We start from the raw sequence: 22,906 nt of genomic DNA on the forward strand, positions 1-22,906 counted from the left end.
TAACTATAACTACTAACTGTATGTTTAAAGCAGGTAGCCTGGTGTGTAGCAGGTAGCCTGGTGTGTAGCAGGTAGCCTGGTGGGTAGCAGGTAGCCTGGTGGGTAGCAGGTAGCCTGGTGTGTAGCAGGTAGCCTGGTGTGTAGCAGGTAGCCTGGTGGGTAGCAGGTAGCCTGATGGGTAGCAGGTAGCCTGGTGGGTAGCAGGTAGCCTGGTGGGTAGCAGGTAGCCTGGTGGGTAGCAGGTAGCCTGGTGGGTAGCAGGTAGCCTGATGGGTAGGAGTGTTGGGCCAGTTACCTGGAAGGTTGCTGGATCAAATCCCTTAGCCGAAAACGTACAACTCTGCCATTCTGCTCATGAGCAAGTCAGTTAACTCCCAACAACAAACTGTTCCCTGTGCGCAGATGACGTCGATTTATGGCAGGCCCTCTCTGATTCAGAGGGGTTGGGTTAAATGCGGAAGACACTTCTTTTGGGGGGGTTGAATAGATTCAGTTGTGACACTAACTAGGTATTCCCTTTTCATTGTGCAGCCATTTTGTGATGTTGGACTGCGGAAGGGTGAGAGAGTAGAAGCTGGTCTTTCTGCAACCTTGTTGGTCTTTAATAACCAATAACTAAAAATAACTATAATAATAACTAATAATAACTCTTGTGACCATCATCATTCTGCACCTGGTTAAAGGTATTTCAAATGAGGTTGTGCGTGTTCTCGCTGCCCATTCGTTACTGAACGTACATGAGGTCATTCCTCTAAGCACTCCGGGTTCATCAGGCTGGCGGTGGTTCGGCCTGGTCTATCAGTAACGGCATGTCTGCCCCCATCTCAGGCATCGCACAGGAAGTGGAGGAGAAATATGAATACACAAAACCATTGTAAATGTACAGCGTCACATTAAATGCAATGCAAGCCAACAATAATAGTTCCCAATCAAAAGTGGCATTTAATGGTGTAGCTGAATATACCTCAAATATATGTTCTTCGGGTTCACCATGGCTGAGCCTAGCTGACTGTGTTGCATCCCTGCATATTTTACATCTTCTGGGTTCTCAGTGGTGTTGATGCTTTGCCTCCAGTCATTGCAGACTTCTGCCGGGGCGTTCTGGATGTTCTTCATGTTCCCCAGGGCATCATGGAGCTGACGGAGGCCTGAACAGACCCCGTCTAACTGGGAGTGGATTGCAGCCTGGAGAGTGGGGACAGATAATTGTAAATTTGTTCAGATAGGCAGGGTTTTACATGAATCAAAAGGACAGTATAGATTCACAGAATGCAGCCCGATTTTCAAAGCTAAACAAACTCCAGATATAGCTAGGTGATCAATAAATCATGGGATTTATGTCAGTTGCTAGGTCTTAGCAGGTGAATGATTAACTGTCCGTTGATTATGCTAGCTAGCTATGGCTCCATACAGAATCAAACTAGCTAGCTTAAAAATAGCTTGCAAAATAACTTTACCTAATTGATTTTGGTAGCTAGCATCAGACAATGTTGGACCTACAATCTCTGAATAACAATACATACCAAACACATATAACAAAGAAGAAACAAATATTGCTCCCTAGCAATAAAATAAAGACATTTAAAGACTAACTGAACATGTCGATTGTAATGTGTTTTTCTGTCGCTAATTAGAAAAATGTGATTTCAGTCCTGGGGCTCCGGAGTGGCTCAGCGGTCTAAGGCACTGCATCGCAGTGATAGAGGCGTCGTTATAGACCATGGTTTGATTCCAGGCTGTATCACAACCGGCCGTGATTGGGAGTCCCATAGGGCGGTGGACAATTGGCCCAGCGTCGTCCAGGTTTGGCCCGGGGTAGGCCGTCATTGTAAATAAGAATTTGTTCTTAACTGACTTGCCTGGTTGAATAAAAACAAACAGGAATTCAGTCCTGTTTCCTGACTGATTCTGCATTTGGTTCATGATGTTTGTCCCTCATGAGACACTGTAAGAAGCCTATTTCACTTCTTCAAAATCGCCAGAATGAATCAAATATTGAGAAGGCTTTTCAGGACCTACAGTTGGCTTTTGATGTTATTCAAAGGCAGGTTTTGGAATTGAAACTTGTGCTTAATGCATAGAAAACAACATTTATGAAAGCTAACAGTTGGAATCACTTCCAGATTTTAACTATAAAAGGACAGCAAATTGATAGGGTTACCTCCTATAAGTATCTTGGGATTTGGTTAGCTGAAAAGCTAACTTTTAAACAGCACATTTGTTAACTTGACCAAGAAACTGAAGTTGAAATTGGGCTGATATTTTTAGGAAAAAATCTTGCTTTTCAGCGTTAGTCAGAAAGGATCTTGTTCACCCCATGTTAGTGGGATAATAAACATTGTCAAATCAAAACCTAACCATTTACCCATTGTGACGTTCAAATGTTCCAAACTCCATTTTAGACTGGCTTTGACCAAACGTTTTCCTGATTTACACTTTTTAGTCCATTTTGAAACTAGAATAACTGTTTCGGACTCATATAGATGCCGTTTTCAAAGGCAGTCACTCTTTAAATTTACACGCCATGACAACTAACGGCTGGGCTTCTTTTGTGGAACATGTCTCTGAAAACCTCATCTGATTCCCACCTCCCAGAGCTCCTGTTCTCTCTGTCTCCTTGCTAGAAAATTGCTATTTGTACATCTACAAATATTTTTCAAATAGTAGCCGGGAGTTGTCCAGTGACTCGAGCCTATCAGATGAGCTTCAATGCATTCTATGCTCGCTTCGAGGCAAGCAACACTGAACCATACATGAGAGCACCAGCTGTTCCGGACAACTGTGTGATCACACTCTTTTAAACAGGTCAACATTTACAAGGCCGCAGGGCCAGACGGATTACCAGGACGCATACTCAGAGCTGATCAACTGGCAAGTGTCTTCACTGACAATTTCAGCCTCTCCCTGGCCCAGTCTGTAATACCTACGTGTTTCAAGAAGACCGCATAGTTCCTGTGCCCAAGAACACCAAGGTAACCTGTGTAAATGACTATCACAGCGCCCCCAGGTGGTGAGGGTAGGCAACAACACATCCACCATGCTGACCCTCAACACGGGGGCCCCTCAGGGGTGTGTGCTTAATCCCCTCCTGTACTTCCTGTTCACCCACGGCTGCGTGGCTGCACACAATTCCAACACCATCATGAGGTTTTCATACAACGATGAGACAGCCTATAGGGAGGAGGTCAGAGACCTGGCAGTGTGGTTCCAGGACAACAACCTCTCCCTCAATGTGAACAAGGCAAAGAAGCTGCTCGTGGACTACAGGAAACGGAGGGCTGAGCACGCCCCTCATTCACATCGCCGGGGCTGTAGTGGAGCAGGTGGAGAGATTCAAGTTCCTCGGTGTCCACTAAGATCCTATCATGGAACAAACACACCAAGACAGTCATGAAGAGGGAATGACAACGCCTCTTCCTCCTCAGGAGGCTGAAAATATTTGACATCGCCCCTCGGGATCCTCAAACAGTTCTACAGCTGCACCACATTAGAGCATTAGAGCATCTTGAATCACCGCCTGGTATAGCAACTGCTCGGCCTCTGACCGTACTGCTCTACAGAGGGTAGTGCGTACGGCCCAGTACATCACTGGGGCCAAGCTTCCTGCCATCCAGGACCTCTATACCAGGCGGTGTCAGAGGAAGGCCTTAAAAATGGTCAAATACTCCAACCACATTGACTCAGTACTGGTACTCCTTATAGTCTCATTATTACCTCAACTACCTGGTACCCCTGCACGTTGACTCAGTACTGGTACTCATTATTACCTCAACTACCTGGTACCCCTGCACGTTGACTCAGTACTGGTACTCATTATTACCTCAACTACCTAGTACCCCTGCACGTTGACTCAGTACTGGTACTCATTATTACCTCAACTACCTGGTACCCCCACACGTTGACTCAGTACTGGTACTCAGTACTGGTACTCAGTACTGGTACTTCCTGTTTTTATTTAGCTAATTGTTCTTAGTTGTTAACTCTGCGCCGTTCTGAAAAGGGCTCATATTTAAGAGTTTCAATGTAAAGTCTACACCTGTTGTCTACACCTATTGTATACACCTGTTGTCTACCTACACCTGTTGTTGTATAAACCTGTTGTATGTGAAAAATACAATTTAATTCGATTTGAACCAAAAATGTGTTTTTTTCCCCCTTCATATTCACAACTCATAATGTTACACATTTTAAAATGTGTTTAAAACTACAGATCAATTTGACATGTTTTAAATCATTATGTCAATGATTTATCTCCGTAGATATCATGTAGCATAGGTGGAGCTGGAGAGGTGTGTGTGTGTTGTTGTGTTGTGTTGTGTTGTGTTGTGTTGTGTTGTGTGTGTGTGTTGTTGTGTTGTGTTGTGTTGTGTTGTGTGTTATGTTGTGTGTGTGTGTTGTTGTGTTGTGTTGTGTGTTATGTTGTGTTGTGTGTTATGTTGTGTGTGTTATGTTGTGTGTGTGTTGTTGTGTGTTATGTTGTGTGTGTTGTGTTGTGTGTTATCTTGTGTGTGTTGTGTGTTGTGTGTGTTATGTTGTGTGTGTGTTATGTTGTGTGTGTTATGAAGTGTGTGTTATGTTGTGTGTGTGTTATTTTGTGTGTGTTATGTTGTGTGTGTGTTATGTTGTGTGTGTGTTATGTTGTGTGTGTTATGTTGTGTGTGTGTTATGTTGTGTGTGTTGTGTGTGTTATGTTGTGTGTGTGTTATGTTGTGTGTGTTATGTTGTGTGTGTGTTATGTTGTGTGTGTTATGTTGTGTGTGTGTTATGTTGTGTGTGTGTGTTATGTTGTTTGTGTGTGTGTTATGTTGTGTGTGTTATGTTGTGTGTGTTGTGTGTTGTGTGTGTGTGTGTGTGTTGTTGTGTTGTGTTATGTGGTGTGTGTGTTATGTTGTGTGTGTTATGTTGTGTGTGTTGTGTTGTGTGTGTGTGTGTTATGCTGTGTGTGTAATGTTGTGTGTGCGTTACGTTGTGTGTTGTGTGTGTGTGTTATGTTGTGTGTTATGTTGTGTGTATGTGTTATGTTGTGTGTGTGTTATGCTGTGTGTGTAATGTTGTGTGTGTGTTAAGTTGTGTGTTATGTTGTGTGTGTGTGTTATGTTGTGTGTTATGTTGTGTGTGTGTTATGTTGTGTGTGTGTTATGAAGTGTGTGTGTGTGTTATGTTGTGTGTGTGTGTTATGTTGTGTGTTATGTTGTGTTTGTGTGTTATGTTGTGTGTGTGTGTGTGTTATGTTGTGTGTTATGTTGTGTGTGTGTTACGTTGTGTGTGTGTGTTATTTTGTGTGTGTTATGTTGTGTGTGTGTTATGTTGTGTGTGTGTTATGTTGTGTGTGTTGTGTGTGTTATGTTGTGTGTGTGTTATGTTGTGTGTGTTATGTTGTGTGTGTGTTATGTTGTTTGTGTGTGTGTTATGTTGTGTGTGTTGTGTGTTGTGTGTGTGTGTGTGTGTTGTTGTGTTGTGTGTGTAATATTGTGTGTGTGTTATGTTGTGTGTGTAATGTTGTGTGTGTGTTATGTTGTGTGTGCTATGTTGTGTGTGTGTGTTATGTTGTGTGTGTAATATTGTGTGTGTGTGTTATGTTGTGTGTGTAATGTTGTGTGTGTGTTACGTTGTGTGTGTGTGTTATGTTGTGTGTGTGTTATGTTGTGTGTGTGTTATGTTGTGTGTGTGTTATGTTGTGTGTGTGTTATGTTGTGTGTGTGTTATGTTGTGTGTGTGTGTTGTGGGTGTGTGTTATGTTGTGTGTGTGTGTGTTATGCTGTGTGTGTAATGTTGTGTGTGCATTACGTTGTGTGTTATGTTGTGTGTGTGTGTTATGTTGTGTGTTATGTTGTGTGTATGTGTTATGTTGTGTGTGTATTATGCTGTGTGTGTAATGTTGTGTGTGTGTTACGTTGTGTGTTATGTTGTGTGTGTGTGTTATGTTGTGTGTTATGTTGTGTGTGTGTTATGTTGTGTGTGTGTTATGAAGTGTGTGTGTGTGTGTGTTATGTTGTGTGTGTGTGTTATGTTTTGTGTGTGTTATGTTGTGTGTTATGTTGTGTTTGTGTGTTATGTTGTGTGTGTGTTATGTTGTGTGTGTGTTATGAAGTGTGTGTGTGTGTGTTATGGTGTGTGTGTGTGTTATGTTGTGTGTGTGTTATGTTGTGTGTTATGTTGTGTTTGTGTGTTATGTTGTGTGTGTGTTATGTTGTGTGTGTGTTACGTTGTGTGTGTGTGTTATGTTGTGTGTGTGTGTGTTATGTTGTGTGTTATGTTGTGTGTGTGTGTGTGTGTGTGTTATGTGTGTGTGTGTGTTATGTTGTGTGTGTGTTATGAAGTGTGTGTGTGTGTTATGTTGTGTGTGTGTTATGTTGTGTGTTATGTTGTGTGTGTTGTGTGTTATGTTGTGTGTTATGTTGTGTGTGTGTTATGCTGTGTGTGTGTTATGAAGTGTGTGTGTGTGTTATGTTGTGTGTGTGTTATGTTGTGTGTTATGTTGTGTGTGTTGTGTGATATGTTGTGTGTTATGTTGTGTGTGTGTTATGCTGTGTGTGTAATGTTGTGGGTGTGTGTTACGTTGTGTGTGTTTGTTATGTTTTGTGTGTGTGTGTGTTATGTTTTGTGTGTGTGTGTGTTATGTTGTGTGTTATGTTGTGTGTGTGTTATGCTGTGTGTGTGTGTTATGTTGTGTGTTATGTTGTGTTTGTGTGTTATGTTGTGTGTGTGTGTGTGTTATGTTGTGTGTTATGTTGTGTGTGTGTTACGTTGTGTGTGTGTGTTATTTTGTGTGTGTTATGTTGTGTGTGTGTTATGTTGTGTGTGTGTTATGTTGTGTGTGTTATGTTGTGTGTGTGTTATGTTGTGTTGTGTGTGTTATGTTGTGTGTGTGTTATGTTGTGTGTGTGTTATGTTGTGTGTGTGTGTTATGTTGTTTGTGTGTGTGTTATGTTGTGTGTGTTGTGTGTTGTGTGTGTGTGTGAGTGTTGTGGTGTTGTGTTATGTGGTGTGTGTGTTATGTTGTGTGTGTTATGTTGTGTGTGTGTGTTATGTTGTGTGTGTAATATTGTGTGTGTGTTACGTTGTGTGTGTGTGTTATGTTGTGTGTGTGTTATGTTGTGTGTGTTATGTTGTGTGTGTGTGTTATGTTGTGTGTGTAATATTGTGTGTGTGTTACGTAGTGTGTGTGTGTTATGTTGTGTGTGTGTTATGTTGTGTGTGTGTTATGTTGTGTGTGTGTGTTGTGTGTGTGTTACGTTGTGTGTGTGTGTTATGTTGTGTGTGTGTTATGTTGTGTGTGTGTTATGTTGTGTGTGTGTGTTGTGTTGTGTGTTATGTTGTGTGTGTGTGTGTGTGTGTTATGCTGTGTGTGTAATGTTGTGTGTGCATTACGTTGTGTGTTATGTTGTGTGTGTGTGTTATGTTGTGTGTTATGTTGTGTGTGTGTTATGTTGTGTGTGTGTTATGAAGTGTGTGTGTGTGTGTGTTATGTTGTGTGTGTGTGTGTTATGTTGTGTGTGTGTTATGAAGTGTGTGTGTGTGTGTTATGTTGTGTGTGTGTGTTATGTTGTGTGTTATGTTGTGTTTGTGTGTTATGTTGTGTGTGTGTTATGTTGTGTGTGTGTTACGTTGTGTGTGTGTGTTATGTTGTGTGTGTGTGTGTGTGTTATGTTGTGTGTTATGTTGTGTGTTGTGTGTGTGTTATGTTGTGTGTTATGTTGTGTGTTGTGTGTGTGTTATGTTGTGTGTTATGTTGTGTGTTGTGTGTGTGTTATGTTGTGTGTTATGTTGTGTGTTGTGTGTGTGTTATGTTGTGTGTTATGTTGTGTGTTGTGTGTGTGTTATGTTGTGTGTTATGTTGTGTGTTGTGTGTGTGTTATGTTGTGTGTTATGTTGTGTGTTATGTTGTGTGTTATGTTGTGTGTTATGTTGTGTGTTATGTTGTGTGTTATGTTGTGTGTTATGTTTTGTGTGTTATGTTGTGTGTGTGTGTGTGTGTGTTATGTTGTGTGTGTTATGTTGTGTGTGTGTTATGTGTGTGTGTGTGTTATGTTGTGTGTGTGTTATGTTGTGTGTGTGTTATGTTGTGTGTGTTATGTTGTGTGTGTTATGTTGTGTGTGTGTGTGTGTGTGTGTTATGTGTGTGTGTGTGTTATGTTGTGTGTGTGTTATGAAGTGTGTGTGTGTGTTATGTTGTGTGTGTGTTATGTTGTGTGTTGCTATGTTGTGTGTGTGTGTGTGTTATGTGTGTGTGTGTGTGTGTGTGTTATGTTGTATGTTATGTTGTGTGTTGTGTTGTGTGTGTTATGTTGTATGTTATGTTGTATGTTATGTTGTGTGTTGTGTTGTGTGTTATGTTGTGTGTGTGTGTGTGTGTGTGTTATGTTGTGTGTGTGTGTGTGTTATGTTGTGTGTGTGTGTGTGTGTGTGTTATGTTGTGTGTGTTATGTGTGTGTGTGTGTGGTGTGTTGTGTGTGTTATGTTGTGTGTGTATGTGTTATGTGGGTGTGTTATGTTTAACAGCCTTCAATAAATAGACTCACCCTTTATTGTTAAGCATTGCGCTGATCAACATCTCCACACAGCCAGACGCTGAATAAATCACACAAACTGACTCACTTCGAGAGTACATCCCAAATTGCACCCTATTCCCTATATATATATATATATATATATATATATATAGCACACTTCTGTTGACCCGAATCCTATGGGCCCTGGTCGAAATGAGTGCACTCTAAAAGGAACAGGTGGCCATTTGGGATGCGAGGGTGTTGACTACATCAATCTTCTGCGGTGATAATATCTGATTAAGTCTGGCTATTTGTTAGGGATACAAGAGACCATGCAATGAATATTCATGTTTCTGGGATTGTTGGCTAAACAGCCCAGTACAGTTTTACAGATGAATATTCATGTTTCTGGGATTGTTGGCTAAACAGCCTAGTACAGTTTTACAGATGAATATTCATGTTTCTGGGATTGTTGGCTAAACAGCCCAGTACAGTTTTACAGATGAATATTCATGTTATAGATTTAGTGAATTAGTGAATTATTTATGTATTAGCTGGGAGAGGAGGAGAGGAGAAGGGAAGTGCATGCAGGGAGAATCAAAGAGAAGAGAGGAGAGGGAGAAACGACAAACACACACAAAAACAAACACTCATCCATCTCAAGCAGATGCCCTTTTGTAGGGAACAACAAGCTGGGCAGAGACAGCCTATTCTTCTAATTCAATATCTTGGATGGACGAGTCTCTCTCTCTCTCTCACACACACACACACACACACACACACACACACACACACACACACACACACACACACACACACACACACACACACACACACACACACATGTGTGTACAGGATGGAGAGGAGCAGCAGTACTAGATCTCTGTGTGTGTGTACAGGACGGAGAGGAGCAGCAGTACTAGATCTCTGTGTGTGTACAGGATGGAGAGGAGCAGCTGTACTAGATCTCTCTGTGTGTACAGGACGGAGAGGAGCAGCAGTACTAGATCTCTGTGTGTGTACAGGATGGAGAGGAGCAGCTGTACTAGATCTCTCTGTGTGTACAGGATGGAGAGGAGCAGCAGTACTAGATCTATGTGTGTGTACAGGATGGAGAGGAGCAGCTGTACTAGATCTCTCTGTGTGTACAGGACGGAGAGGAGCAGCAGTACTAGATCTCTGTGTGTGTACAGGATGGAGAGGAGCAGCTGTACTAGATCTCTCTGTGTGTACAGGATGGAGAGGAGCAGCAGTACTAGATCTATGTGTGTGTACAGGATGGAGAGGAGCAGCTGTACTAGATCTCTCTGTGTGTACAGGACGGAGAGGAGCAGCAGTACTAGATCTCTCTGTGTGTGTGTACAGGACGGAGAGGAGCAGCAGTACTAGATCTCTGTGTGTGTGTGTGTACAGGACGGAGAGGAGCAGCAGTACTAGATCTCTGTGTGTGTACAGGATGGAGAGGAGCAGCAGTACTAGATCTCTCTGTGTGTGTGTACAGGACGGAGAGGAGCAGCAGTACTAGATCTCTGTGTGTGTGTACAGGACGGAGAGGAGCAGCAGTACTAGATCTCTCTGTGTGTGTGTACAGGACGGAGAGGAGCAGCAGTACTAGATCTCTCTGTGTGTGTGTGTACAGGACGGAGAGGAGCAGCAGTACTAGATCTCTCTGTGTGTGTGTACAGGATGGAGAGGAGCAGCAGTACTAGATCTCTGTGTGTGTGTACAGGACGGAGAGGAGCAGCAGTACTAGATCTCTCTGTGTGTGTACAGGATGGAGAGGAGCAGCAGTACTAGATCTCTCTGTGTGTGTACAGGATGGAGAGGAGCAGCAGTACTAGATCTCTGTGTGTGTGTACAGGATGGAGAGGAGCAGCAGTACTAGATCTCTCTGTGTGTGTACAGGATGGAGAGGAGCAGCAGTACTAGATCTCTCTGTGTGTGTACAGGACGGAGAGGAGCAGCAGTACTAGATCTCTGTGTGTGTGTGTACAGGACGGAGAGGAGCAGCAGTACTAGATCTCTGTGTGTGTGTACAGGATGGAGAGGAGCAGCAGTACTAGATCTCTCTGTGTGTGTACAGGACGGAGAGGAGCAGCAGTACTAGATCTCTCTGTGTGTGTACAGGACGGAGAGGAGCAGCAGTACTAGATCTCTGTGTGTGTGTGTCCAGAGTCAGTATAGTGGATTAGCTCAGCGTTGACCCCATCCGCTATGAGCCAGGCCCAGTAATATGTTTAACGTGCATCTCCACGGATGTTATTGACTCTGTGCTATATACAACCAGCTACTGCTGTTGTAACATTTAACATGTTGAACTGGGCTCCCGAGTGGCGCAGCGGTCTCACGCACTGCATCTCAGTGCAAGAAAGTGTCACTACACGGCCTGGTTCGAATCCAGGCTGTATCACATCCGGCTGTGATTGGGAGACCCATTGTCACCCCCTGACCTTAGATATCTCTGTTTTCTTTATATTTTGGTTAGGTCAGGGTGTGACTAGTGTGGATACGCTAGTTTTCGTATTGTCTAGGGTTTTGTATGTCTAGGGGTTTTGTCTAGTCTAGGTATTTGTATGTCTATGGTGGCCTGATATGGTTCCCAATCAGAGGCAGCTGTTTATTGTTTTCTCTGATTGGGGATCATATTTAGGTAGCCATTTTCCCTTTTGGTGTTTGTGGGTTCTTGTCTATGTGTAGTTGCCTGTCAGCACTCGTTTGTTTTGCTTCACGTGTCGTTTTGTTATTTTGGTTAGTTTGTTCAGTGTTCATTCTTAATATAATAAAGAATGTACACACACCACGCTGGGCCTTGGTCCGGTTCATACCACGAACGTGACACCCACAGGACGCTGCACAAACGGCCCGCCGTCGTCAGGGACGACCGTCGATGTAAATAACAATTTGTTCTTTAACTGAATTGCCAAGTTAAATAACGGTTCAATTTAAAAACACAAATCTCTATGTTATTGACTCTGTGCTATATACACCAGTCTACTGCGGTCTGACACAGTACTGTTGTCAGGCCAAATAAGGAAACCATTTTGGGACATAAGTATGTTGTAGCTACAAATAGGAGATTGTCCTGGTTAGGTTATCAGGAGGGACTCAGGGTCTTGACCTGCCTATCTGGACTAATAAAATAGGCATTTGTCACTTGCTAATGATTATAGGCTTAAACAATTCACAACTTTTTAATTGAGTGATTCTTCCTTCTAACCATCAATGGAAACAAGAATAGTGATTTAGAGAAAGTGGTTTGTTTTAACAGTAATCTGTCCTTGGCTTTTTTTGGTGCAATTTCCCTTCATTTACCCCTTAGTTAATATGTTATTTTACATGGTAGTTTATACGGTTGTTTACATGGTAGTTTATATGGTAGTTTACATGGTAGTTAATATTTTCTTTTACATGGTAGTTTATACGGTTGTTTACATGGTAGTTTATACAGTTGTTTACATGGTAGTTTATATGGTAGTTTACATGGTAGTTAATATGTTATTTTATATGGTAGTTTATACAGTTGTTTACATGGTAGTTTATTTGGTTGTTTATATGGTAGTTTACATGGTAGTTTATATGGTAGTTTATATGTTTGTTCACATGGTAGTTTACATGGTAGTTTATATGGTGGTTTACATGTTAGTTTACATGGTAGTTTCATTGGTAGTTTATACGGTTGTTTACATGGTAGTTTATACAGTTGTTTACATGGTATTTTATATGGTAGTTTACATGGTAGTTAATATGTTATTTTATATGGTAGTTTATGTGGTAGTTTATGTGGTATTTTATGTGGTAGTTTATGTGGTAGTTTATATGGTAGTTTAAATGGTAGTTTATATGGTAGTTTATATGGTAGTTTATGTGGTAGTTTATGTGATATTTTATGTGGTAGTTTATGTGGTAGTTTATGTGGTAGTTTAAATGGTAGTTTATATGGTAGTTTATGTGGTAGTTTATGTGGTAGTTTATGTGGTAGTTTAAATGGTAGTTTATATGGTAGTTTATGTGGTAGTTTATGTGGTAGTTTATGTGGTAGTTTATGTGGTAGTTTATGTGGTAGTTTAAATGGTAGTTTATATGGTAGTTTATGTGGTAGTTTATGTGGTAGTTTATGTGGTAGTTTAAATGGTAGTTTATATGGTAGTTTATGTGGTAGTTTATGTGGTAGTTTATGTGGTAGTTTATATGGTAGTTTATGTGGTAGTTTATGTGGTAGTTTACATGGTAGTTTACATGGTAGTTTATGTGGTAGTTTATATGGTATTTTATGTGGTAGTTTATATGGTAGTTTATGTGGTAGTTTATGTGGTAGTTTATATGGTAGTTTATGTGGTAGTTTATATGGTAGTTTATATGGTAGTTTATGTAGTAGTTTATGTGGTAGTTTATGTGGTAGTTTAAATGGTAGTTTATATGGTAGTTTATATGGTAGTTTATGTGGTAGTTTATGTGGTAGTTTATGTGGTAGTTTATGTGGTTGTTTATATGGTAGTTTAAATGGTAGTTTATATGGTAGTTTATGTGGTAGTTTATGTGGTAGTTTATGTGGTAGTTTAAATGGTAGTTTATATGGTAGTTTATATGGTAGTTTATGTGGTAGTTTATATGGTAGTTTATATGGTAGTTTATATGGTAGTTTATGTGGTAGTTTATGTGGTAGTTTATGTGGTAGTTTATGTGGTAGTTTATGTGGTAGTTTAAATGGTAGTTTATATGGTAGTTTATGTGGTAGTTTATGTGGTAGTTTATGTGGTAGTTTGACCTCATTTCAAGACGGCTGCTACCTACATTCCGTTTAGCATTGTGAAGCATAAACTAAATAAACACGGAATATGTTGATAAGCCGGGACTCCACAGATCACGAGGATATCTTCTCTGTCTGCCTGTGACCTTCCGTTATTGATCACCAGCCCCGAGAGTCAAAATGTTTATTTTACACAACGTTTTCACGCTGTAGGCATCCATAACGACGGAACATTGACAGTCTTGTAGCCAAGGGATATGCAGTTGACCTGGGATATGCAGTTGACCTGGGATATGCAGTTGACCTGGGATATGCAGTTGACCTGGGATATGCAGTTGACCTGGGATATGCAGTTGACCTGGGATATGCAGTTGACCTGGGATATGCAGTTGACCTGGGATATGCTGTTGACCTGGGATATGCAGTTGACCTGGGATATGCATTTGACCTGGGATATGCAGTTGACCTGGGATATGCTGTTGACCTGGGATATGCAGTTGACCTGGGATATGCAGTTGACCTGGGATATGCAGTTGACCTGGGATATGCAGTTGACCTGGGATATGCAGTTGACCTGGGATATGCAGTTGACCTGGGATATGCAGTTGACCTGGGATATGCAGTTGACCTGGGATATGCTGTTGACCTGGGATATGCAGTTGACCTGGGATTATGCAGTTGACCTGGGATATGCAGTTGACCTGGGATTATGCAGTTGACCTGGGATATGCAGTTGACCTGGGATATGCAGTTGACCTGGGATATGCAGTTGACCTGGGATATGCAGTTGACCTGGGATATGCAGTTGACCTGGGATATGCAGTTGACCTGGGATATGCAGTTGACCTGGGATATGCAGTTGACCTGGGATATGCTGTTGACCTGGGATATGCAGTTGACCTGGGATTATGCAGTTGACCTGGGATTATGCAGTTGACCTGGGATATGCAGTTGACCTGGGATATGCAGTTGACCTGGGATATGCATTTGACCTGGGATATGCAGTTGACCTGGGATATGCTGTTGACCTGGGATATGCAGTTGACCTGGGATTATGCAGTTGACCTGGGATATGCAGTTGACCTGGGATATGCAGTTGACCTGGGTGGGATAAAGAAAGGCCTGGACCCTTTTCATGCGTTGGTTCAGAGACGAAACACACAGAGCACGCTGCATTAAATTGTACACAGATTTCATCACTTTAATTTTATCGCTTTAGCATAAAAGATACCTTCTCAAGGGGGGGGGGAGGGGGTTACAAGAAATATAGAACGGGAACCTAAAAGGAATGCAGCTCTGAATAATGTTTAAGGACACTTGGAAACATCCCGTGTTGCCAACTCCTCAATAAGGAAAGTAGCTATTGACTGTCCTAAAAGTCGCTAGAAGTTGATAAATGACATCATCACCTAATTTGCATATTTGGCCGTGTGCATGTAATTGTGATGGACGCTGAAGGTGAGAGGAATAACGTCGTGGGAGAGACAAAAAAGTGAGTTAAAAACACTGGTTCCGTGACCACACCTGCCAACACATACTACAACATCTGACCATTTCTAGTTGTTGTAGGTTTATCAATCCCATTTTTTTTTTCTGATATTCTTCACATGTTGTGGAAGCCATCTGATGTGTTTCCAGTTCTAGACATCAATAATTCACTTATAACTTGTCAATGAAAGATGACTTTCGAAATAACAAAAACACAAAAAAATGTTTTTTTTTTAATGTGTGCTTGATCCTTTGTATTCTGAACTATGTAACTTTTATCTATCTTCTGATATCTTTTTAGCATGTAATTACACATGAATTTAAGTTACTTGTCTATTTCTATTTAGGTGGGAAATCTACATTATGCAATAAATAGGATAAATGGTCCACTATAGACTATATGGGTCACTATGGTATAGGTGGAATGTGACAATCTGTCTATAACCAGCCTGTGGAGGTCTATAACTCCATTCCTATTCTATTCAGAGTTTAGAGAAATGAATCACATTGGAATGTTGCTTTAATCAGACTGGTTAATGAGCTGTAATCAGACTGGTTAATGAGCTGTAATCAGACTGGTTAATGAGAAATAATCAGACTGGTTAATGATCTATAATGAGACTGGTTAATGATCTATAATGAGACTGGTTAATGATCTATAATCAGACTGGTTATTGAGCTGTAATCAGACTGGTTAATGAGCTATAATCAGACTGGTTAATGAGCTATAATCAGACTGGTTAATGATCTATAATCAGACTGGTTAATGAGCTATGATCAGACTGGTTAATGAGCTGTAATCAGACTGGTTAATGAGATATAATCAGACTGGTTAATGAGCTGTAATCAGACTGGTTAATGATCTATAATCAGACTGGTTAATGAGCTATAATCAGACTGGTTAATGGGCTATAATCAGACTGGTTAATGATATATAATCAGACTGGTTAATGAGATATAATCAGACTGGTTAATGATCTATAATGAGACTGGTTAATGATCTATAATCAGACTGGTTAATGAGCTATAATCAGACTGGTTATTGAGCTGTAATCAGACTGGTTAATGAGCTATAATCAGACTGGTTAATGAGCTATAATCAGACTGGTTAATGATATATAATCAGACGGGTTAATGAGCTATGATCAGACTGGTTAATGAGCTGTAATCAGACTGGTTATTGAGATATAATCAGACTGGTTAATGAGCTGTAATCAGACTGGTTAATGATCTATAATCAGACTGGTTAATGAGCTATAATCAGACTGGTTAATGGGCTATAATCAGACTGGTTAATGATCTATAATCAGACTGGTTAATGAGATATAATCAGACTGGTTAATGATCTATAATGAGACTGGTTAATGATCTATAATCAGACTGGTTAATGAGCTATGATCAGACGGGTTAATGAGCTGTAATCAGACTGGTTAATGATCTATAATGAGACTGGTTAATGATCTATAATCAGACTGGTTAATGAGCTATAATCAGACTGGTTAATGACTATATAATCAGACTGGTTAATGATCTATAATCAGACTGGTTAATGATCTATAATGAGACTGGTTAATGATCTATAATCAGACTGGTTAATGATCTATAATCAGACTGGTTAATGATCTATAATCAGACTGGTTATTGATCTATAATCAGACTGGTTAATGAGCTATAATCAGACTGGTTAATGATCTATAATCAGACTGGTTAATGAGATATAATCAGACGGGTTATTGATCTATAATCAGACTGGTTAATAATGAGCTATAATCAGACTGGTTAATAATGATCTATAATCAGACTGGTTAATGATCTATAATCAGACTGGTTAATGATCTATAATGAGACTGGTTAATGATCTATAATCAGACTGGTTAATGAGATATAATCAGACGGGTTATTGATCTATAATCAGACTGGTTAATAATGAGCTATAATCAGACTGGTTAATAATGAGCTATAATCAGACTGGTTAATGATCTATAATCAGACTGGTTAATGAGCTATAATCAGACTGATTAATGATCTATAAACAGACTGGTTAATGATCTATAATCATACTGGTTAATGATCTATAATCAGACTGGTTAATGATCTATAATCAGTCTGGTTAATGATCTATAATCAGATTGGTTGATGAGCTATAATCAGACTGGTTAATGAGATATAATCAGACTGGTTGATGAGCTGTAATCAGACTGGTTGATGAGCTGTAATCAGACTGGTTAATGATCTATAATCAGACTGGTTAATGATCTATAATCAGACTGGTTAATGATCTATAATCAGACTGGTTAATGAGCTATAATCAGACTGGTTAATAAGATTTGTTTGTTGATTTTGGAAAAAAATCCGCCCTCACTTGGCCCCGCCCCACCTACTTAGCCAATCAAACTGCGTATTTTTTAATAAACACTATGTCCTAAATAGTATGCGCCGATTAGTAAACAGTATGCTGTTTTAGTATGTAGTACGCTAGTATGGGTATTGGGACACGGACAGTGTATTGGCCTTGCTAGTCTACAGTACCTGTCACCTGTGATCCCTCCAGTTATATCCCTTATATCCCTCTAATTCACAAAGCCCTCGACCTAAATACTGTATGTACCATACCATGCCATGCCAGGGCCCAGACGCAGCTAAGTGGGTTAAAGTGAATAGCATTAGTGTTCACACACACACACACACACACACACACACACACACACACACATACACACAGCGGTGGATAGAGGACATACACACTAAGGGTCCAGATGTTTTAACCAAGTGGTATGTGCTGTGCTCTCAATGGGTAACGAGATGCCAGTTTAATATTCTAGTTGAGGTCATACTGGTTAAGGACTGTCTGTTTGCCAACCCTGGTTGTTTCTGCTTCAGCTAAATGATGCTGGAGCAGCTACATCAACTAGACCACTAGTGTCTTGTCAGATGCTGAACAACCGACTCCTCTGGACCCACCAGGGAGAGATACAAGTAAACATGAGAGAGAACTCTTATTAAATGACCCTCCCAGGCCTGTCAGTGTTGGCTGAAAGGAGGTTCACCTGTCAGTGTTGGCTGAAAGGAGGTTCACCTATCAGTGCTGGCTGAAAGGAGGTTCACCTGTCAGTGTTGGTTTAAAGGAGGTTCACCTGTCAGTGTTGGCTGAAAGGAGGTTCACCTGTCAGTGTTGGCTGAAAGGAGGTTCACCTGTCAGTGTTGGCTGAAAGGAGGTTCACCTGTCAGTGTTGGGTGAAAGGAGGTTCACCTGTCAGTGTTGGGTGAAAGGAGGTTCACCTGTCAGTGTTGGCTGAAAGGAGGTTCACCTGTCAGTGTTGGCTGAAAGGAGGTTCACCTGTCAGTGTTGGCTGAAAGGAGGGCTTTTCAAACACACCAGACCATTTTTTTCCTCGATTTCCCCACACCGGCCAAATTTTCCTTGATTGTTATTAGTAAAATAATTATAATTTTGCTTAAAAAACAACACAAAGTTTGACAGGCCCGCTGTGCTTAAAAATGGACCTGCCCAAATGCCAGATGGTGAGTCCGCCCCTGATCCCCACCCTTCCTTGTAGCCTATTAGCCTGTTATCCTGCAAGCACTGCCCGTTTGGTCCAGCTCCTCCCGCATGCCACTGAAATAGTGTGTCAGGTGAGAGTAACCATGGAGATTATTTAGCTAGGAGGGAGAATGAAGGAGAGAGAGAGAGTGGGAGGAAATCTCTCTCTGTAGCCTATTCCTTCCCACAGTACCGCGTTTTACCGCTAGGCTTACTACAAACTCGAGAGTAGGTCGAGCCCAATAGCATCCCTTCTGCATGCCTCTTATTGCGCGCCTCTCCCTGCCTCCACCTCTCTCTCTCTCTCTCTCTCTCTGTCTCTCGCTCTCTCTCTCTCTGTCTCTGTCTCTCTCTCTGTCTCTCTCTCTCTCCCTCCCTCCCTCCAGTTGCTCCCGCTGCGCCTTGTGGATTCAGAGACACCAGCAAACCGAGAACCGTTGACAAGCATCGTTATCCTCACGCACCAGCAGCAAAACCCCAAATATAATCCAAAATATGACATTCTTAACGATACAGCAGAAACAACCCGTGATTTGACAACTTCTGACAAACGATTTACAGTCCGTTAGACGCTCGTAGCTGTAAACGGTAAGTGAATTGTTTTGGATTCTGCATTTCATGTTTGAAATTTGAAGAAATGATCCGGTTATTTCCTATACCGCACCTGCTCCGGTTTCATAAACAGGTGGTGCGCTATGATAATGACAATATTGATGCTGATTAAATCTCGTTTAGAATTGTTTTTGTTGCTGCTGATTAGGCTATAGCTTGACTCCCGTGGATAAACATAGCCCGACGTTTTATTAAAACGCTGGATTGTACAGCAAACGAACACTGGGAGAAGCAAAAAAGCCTGCAGCTTTTAATTAGTTGGTATCTGTTTGGATTTGTTTTATGCTAATATTTCAATTTTTTATGGATGATTTTTTTTACCGTAGGCCATTGCATTTAATATGATCAGATCACGGATGGTTGTATTGTTGCCACCACCAAGGAATCGTAGCCAATGATGTGTATACCCTAGATATTTTTTTCTATGTATTGGCCATTGCAGTCTTTGAAGCCACTGGTCGGCCATATTGGTACTCCCCGGTAAGGGACAGTCCTCCGTAGGAATTAATTGAATTCTACAGTATTTCAATTAAATGTTTCATGGACAAAATGACATCTTTTTTTTAGGTATTTAGTAACATTAGTAATCCCAAGCATTTGTACTTTTAGAAAAACATTTTGATGTCATTTTTCTTCTTGCGTTTAAGCTCCCACACTATAATTTGTGAGCTAAGAAAATGTCAATGGTGGCTAAGTGTCAAGATGGAGGCATGGCGGCGACATCACAGCACCACCTGTCTAGTGAAAATATATAAATCATTGATCGTAGCCTATTGCCTTTCTTTCCTGAACAAGCCAATGAGGGAGACTCAGTAATTTACAAGGCATGTTGACTAACTTCTTAGTTACCACTGTATGTGTCTGCCGTTGCTTTTCTCCTCCATTAATGAGGGGGTTTAGGGACATTGAAAACAGTAGCATTGGTATCCGATATGTAGGCTATTTTGTGAAATGTTATAATTTATTTTCAGATTAAAACCTGCTACCATGCGCACTCATGCAATACAGCCTGACCAGTGAGCAAAAGACATTGGAAATACATCATTTTGGTTGAAACAACATCTATGCAAGGTGTTGTGCTCCCTGGGTAGACTTATCTATCTATCTACTTATCTATCTATCTACTTATCTATCTATCTACTTATCTATCTATATACTTATCTATCTATCTACTTATCTATCTTGACAGTTGATCTTTTACTTAGCCTACTCTCCAAAACAGTTCTGCCAGCTGATATTCAGATGGCCAACTAGAGTCATTTGTTTGTGATGTTGAAACAATGCCTAAGTAATATCGCCCACCAGGAGGTTTTCCATAATAAGGAGAGATAATGAGACTGACCCAATAGGGAGAGACAATGAGACTGACCCAATAGGGAGAGACATACCAGTAAGCCAGGAGAGGCAATGAAACTGATCCAATAAGGAGAGACAATGAAACTGATCAAATAAGGAGAGGCAATGAGACTGATCCAATAAGGAGAGACAATGAGACTGATCCAATAAGGAGAGACAATAAGATAAGACCGATCCAATAAGGAGAGACAATGAGACTGATCCAATAAGGAGAGACAATGAGACTGATCCAATAGGGAGAGACAATGAGACTGATCCAATAAGGAGAGACAATGAGACTGATCCAATAAGGAGAGACAATGAGACTGATCCAATAGGGAGAACATACCAGTAAGCCAGGAGAGACAATGAGACTGATCCAATAGGGAGAGACAATGAGACTGATCCAATAAGGAGAGACAATGAGACTGATCCAATAAGGAGAGACAATGAGACTGATCCAATAAGGAGAGACAATGAGTCTGATCCAATAGGGAGAGACATACCAGTAAGCCAGGAAAGACAATGAGACGCTGAGATGAGATCATGACTTTAATTTCCCTGTGGGAGAAGTTTGATTGCAGCTTTGTGCATAAATAAAAACACACAACCAAACCTAGAGATACATATATATATATATATAGCAATATATATACAGACACTAGCTGCAGAAACACACTGGGGTTGGAGAAGACAACTCAACTGAGAGGTGTAAACGTGTATGTGTGTGTGTGTGTGTGTGTGTGTTGGCCTTGCTGAAGCTTTGGCAGAGAGGAGACTGGGATTAGAGTCCAGAGACCGGAGGAGACCACTAAACACACACAACACAACAACAACACAACAACACAACACAACAACAACCCAACGCAACACACGGTCTCTGTAGAAACAAGCAACACCAGAATTGTGGGTGATCTCTGTAGGAAGTAGCAACATCTGAATTGCGGGTGATCTCTGTAGGAACAAGCAGCACCTGAATTGCGGGTGATCTCTCTAGAAACAAGCAACATTTTCACTAAGCCAGTAGTCAGGCATGAATAACTAAATCTCTCTGTGCGTCCTCTAAAACACAACTCAGCCAAGCAGCACTTGCTTCTTGCCCGCTTAACCCGGAAGCCAGCCGCACCAAAGTGTTGGAGGAAACACTGTACACCTGGTGACCGTGTCAGTATGTATTGCGTTGAAGTGCCTTAGAACCATTGCACCATTCGGGAGGCCCTCTGCTTTGTTGATAAACTAACCTCACTTTTGAGAAGATAGCTCTTGAATGTTTTGGTGAACCTACTGGAGAGCTCTACTTTGTTTACACCCATTCAGCATCGTTCACACTCTCTTAAGTCCTTAGCCCCGCCCATTCAGCATCGTCCACATCCTCTTAAGTCATTAGCCCCGCCCATTCAGCATCGTTCACACCCTCTTAAGTCCTTAGCCCCGCCCATTCAGCATCGTTCACACCCTCTTAAGTCCTTAGCCCCGCCCATTCAGCATCGTCCACACCCTCTTAAGTCCTTAGCCCCGCCCATGCAGCATCGTTCACACCCTCTTAAGTCCTTAGCCCCGCCCATCTCATTAAGGATTCACATGAGGTCATGTACTAAACAACCAATGATTTCAAGACTAAAGGCTGGTTTATACTACGTGTATCGACAGTTGTCGCCATGACATCATGAACATTCTATTGTCGTCCGACATCAAACTTGTCATTGTCATTATGAAAAAGTATAAACACAAAAACTACAAAAAATGACAAATGTATTAATTTAAAAATCATTCCTCAGTGATCTACACACAACACCCCATAATGACAAGTTGAAAACAAGTTTTTAGATTTTTTTTAAATAAATGTATTAATTTTTTATTTTTTTTAAATTATTCAGACCCTTTGCTATGAGACTCGAAATTGAGCTCCGTTGCTTCCTGTTTCCATTGATAATCTTTGAGATGTTTCTGCAACTTGATTGGAGTCCACCTGTGGTAAATTCAATTGGCTTTGGAAAGTATTCACATCCCTTGAACTTTTTCACATTTTGTTCTGATACTAGCCTTATTCTAACATTTATTTTAGTTTTTTCCCTCATCAATCTACACACAATTTTTTTATTTCACCTTTATTTAACCAGGCAAGTCAGTTAAGAACAAATTCTTATTTTCAATGACGGCCTGGGAACAGTGGACAGACAGTGAACTGCCTGTTCAGGGGCAGAACGACAGATTTGTACCTTGTCAGCTCGGGGGTTTGAACTCGCAACCTTCCGGTTACTAGTCCAACGCTCTAACCACTAGGCTACCCTGCCGCCCCAATACCCCATAATGACATCACAATACCCCATAATGACATCACAATACCCCATAATGACATCACAATACCCCATAATGACATCTCAATACCCCATAATGACAAAGCAAAACCGTTTTTTAGACATTTTTGCAAATTTATATTAAAAAAAAGAAACGAGCCACCCATTGCCTTGATGACAGCTTTGCACACTCTTGGCATTCTCTCAACCAGCTTCCCCTGGAATGCTTTTCCAACAGTCTTGAAGGAGGTCCCACATATGCTGAGCACTTTTTGGCTGTCCAACTCATACCAAACCATCTCAATTGGGTTGAGGTCGGGCGATTGTGGAGGCCAGGTCATCTGATGTAGAACTCCATCACTCTCCTTCTTGGTCAAATAGCCCTTACACAACC

The 22,906-nt window shown here is 41.1% G+C and overlaps 1 protein-coding gene and 1 long non-coding RNA gene across 2 annotated transcripts in view; both read left to right on the forward strand.

The window, feature by feature from the left end:
* The window catches only part of LOC149975653 (uncharacterized), a 217,895-nt gene that overhangs the window by 101,792 nt on the left and 93,197 nt on the right, over positions 1 to 22,906 (forward strand). The window lies entirely within an intron of this gene.
* The window catches only part of LOC110496903 (regulating synaptic membrane exocytosis protein 3), a 74,267-nt gene continuing 70,017 nt past the window's right edge, over positions 18,657 to 22,906 (forward strand). The window contains exon 1 of the mRNA XM_090209438.1: positions 18,657 to 18,856. The gene's annotated coding sequence lies outside the window, so the exon portion shown is untranslated. The remainder of the gene's footprint in view (positions 18,857 to 22,906) is intronic.

This window comes from Oncorhynchus mykiss, chromosome 18 (assembly GCF_057628025.1).
Source record: "Oncorhynchus mykiss isolate SJ-2025 chromosome 18, ASM5762802v1, whole genome shotgun sequence".
Taxonomy (NCBI): Eukaryota; Metazoa; Chordata; class Actinopteri; order Salmoniformes; family Salmonidae; genus Oncorhynchus; species Oncorhynchus mykiss.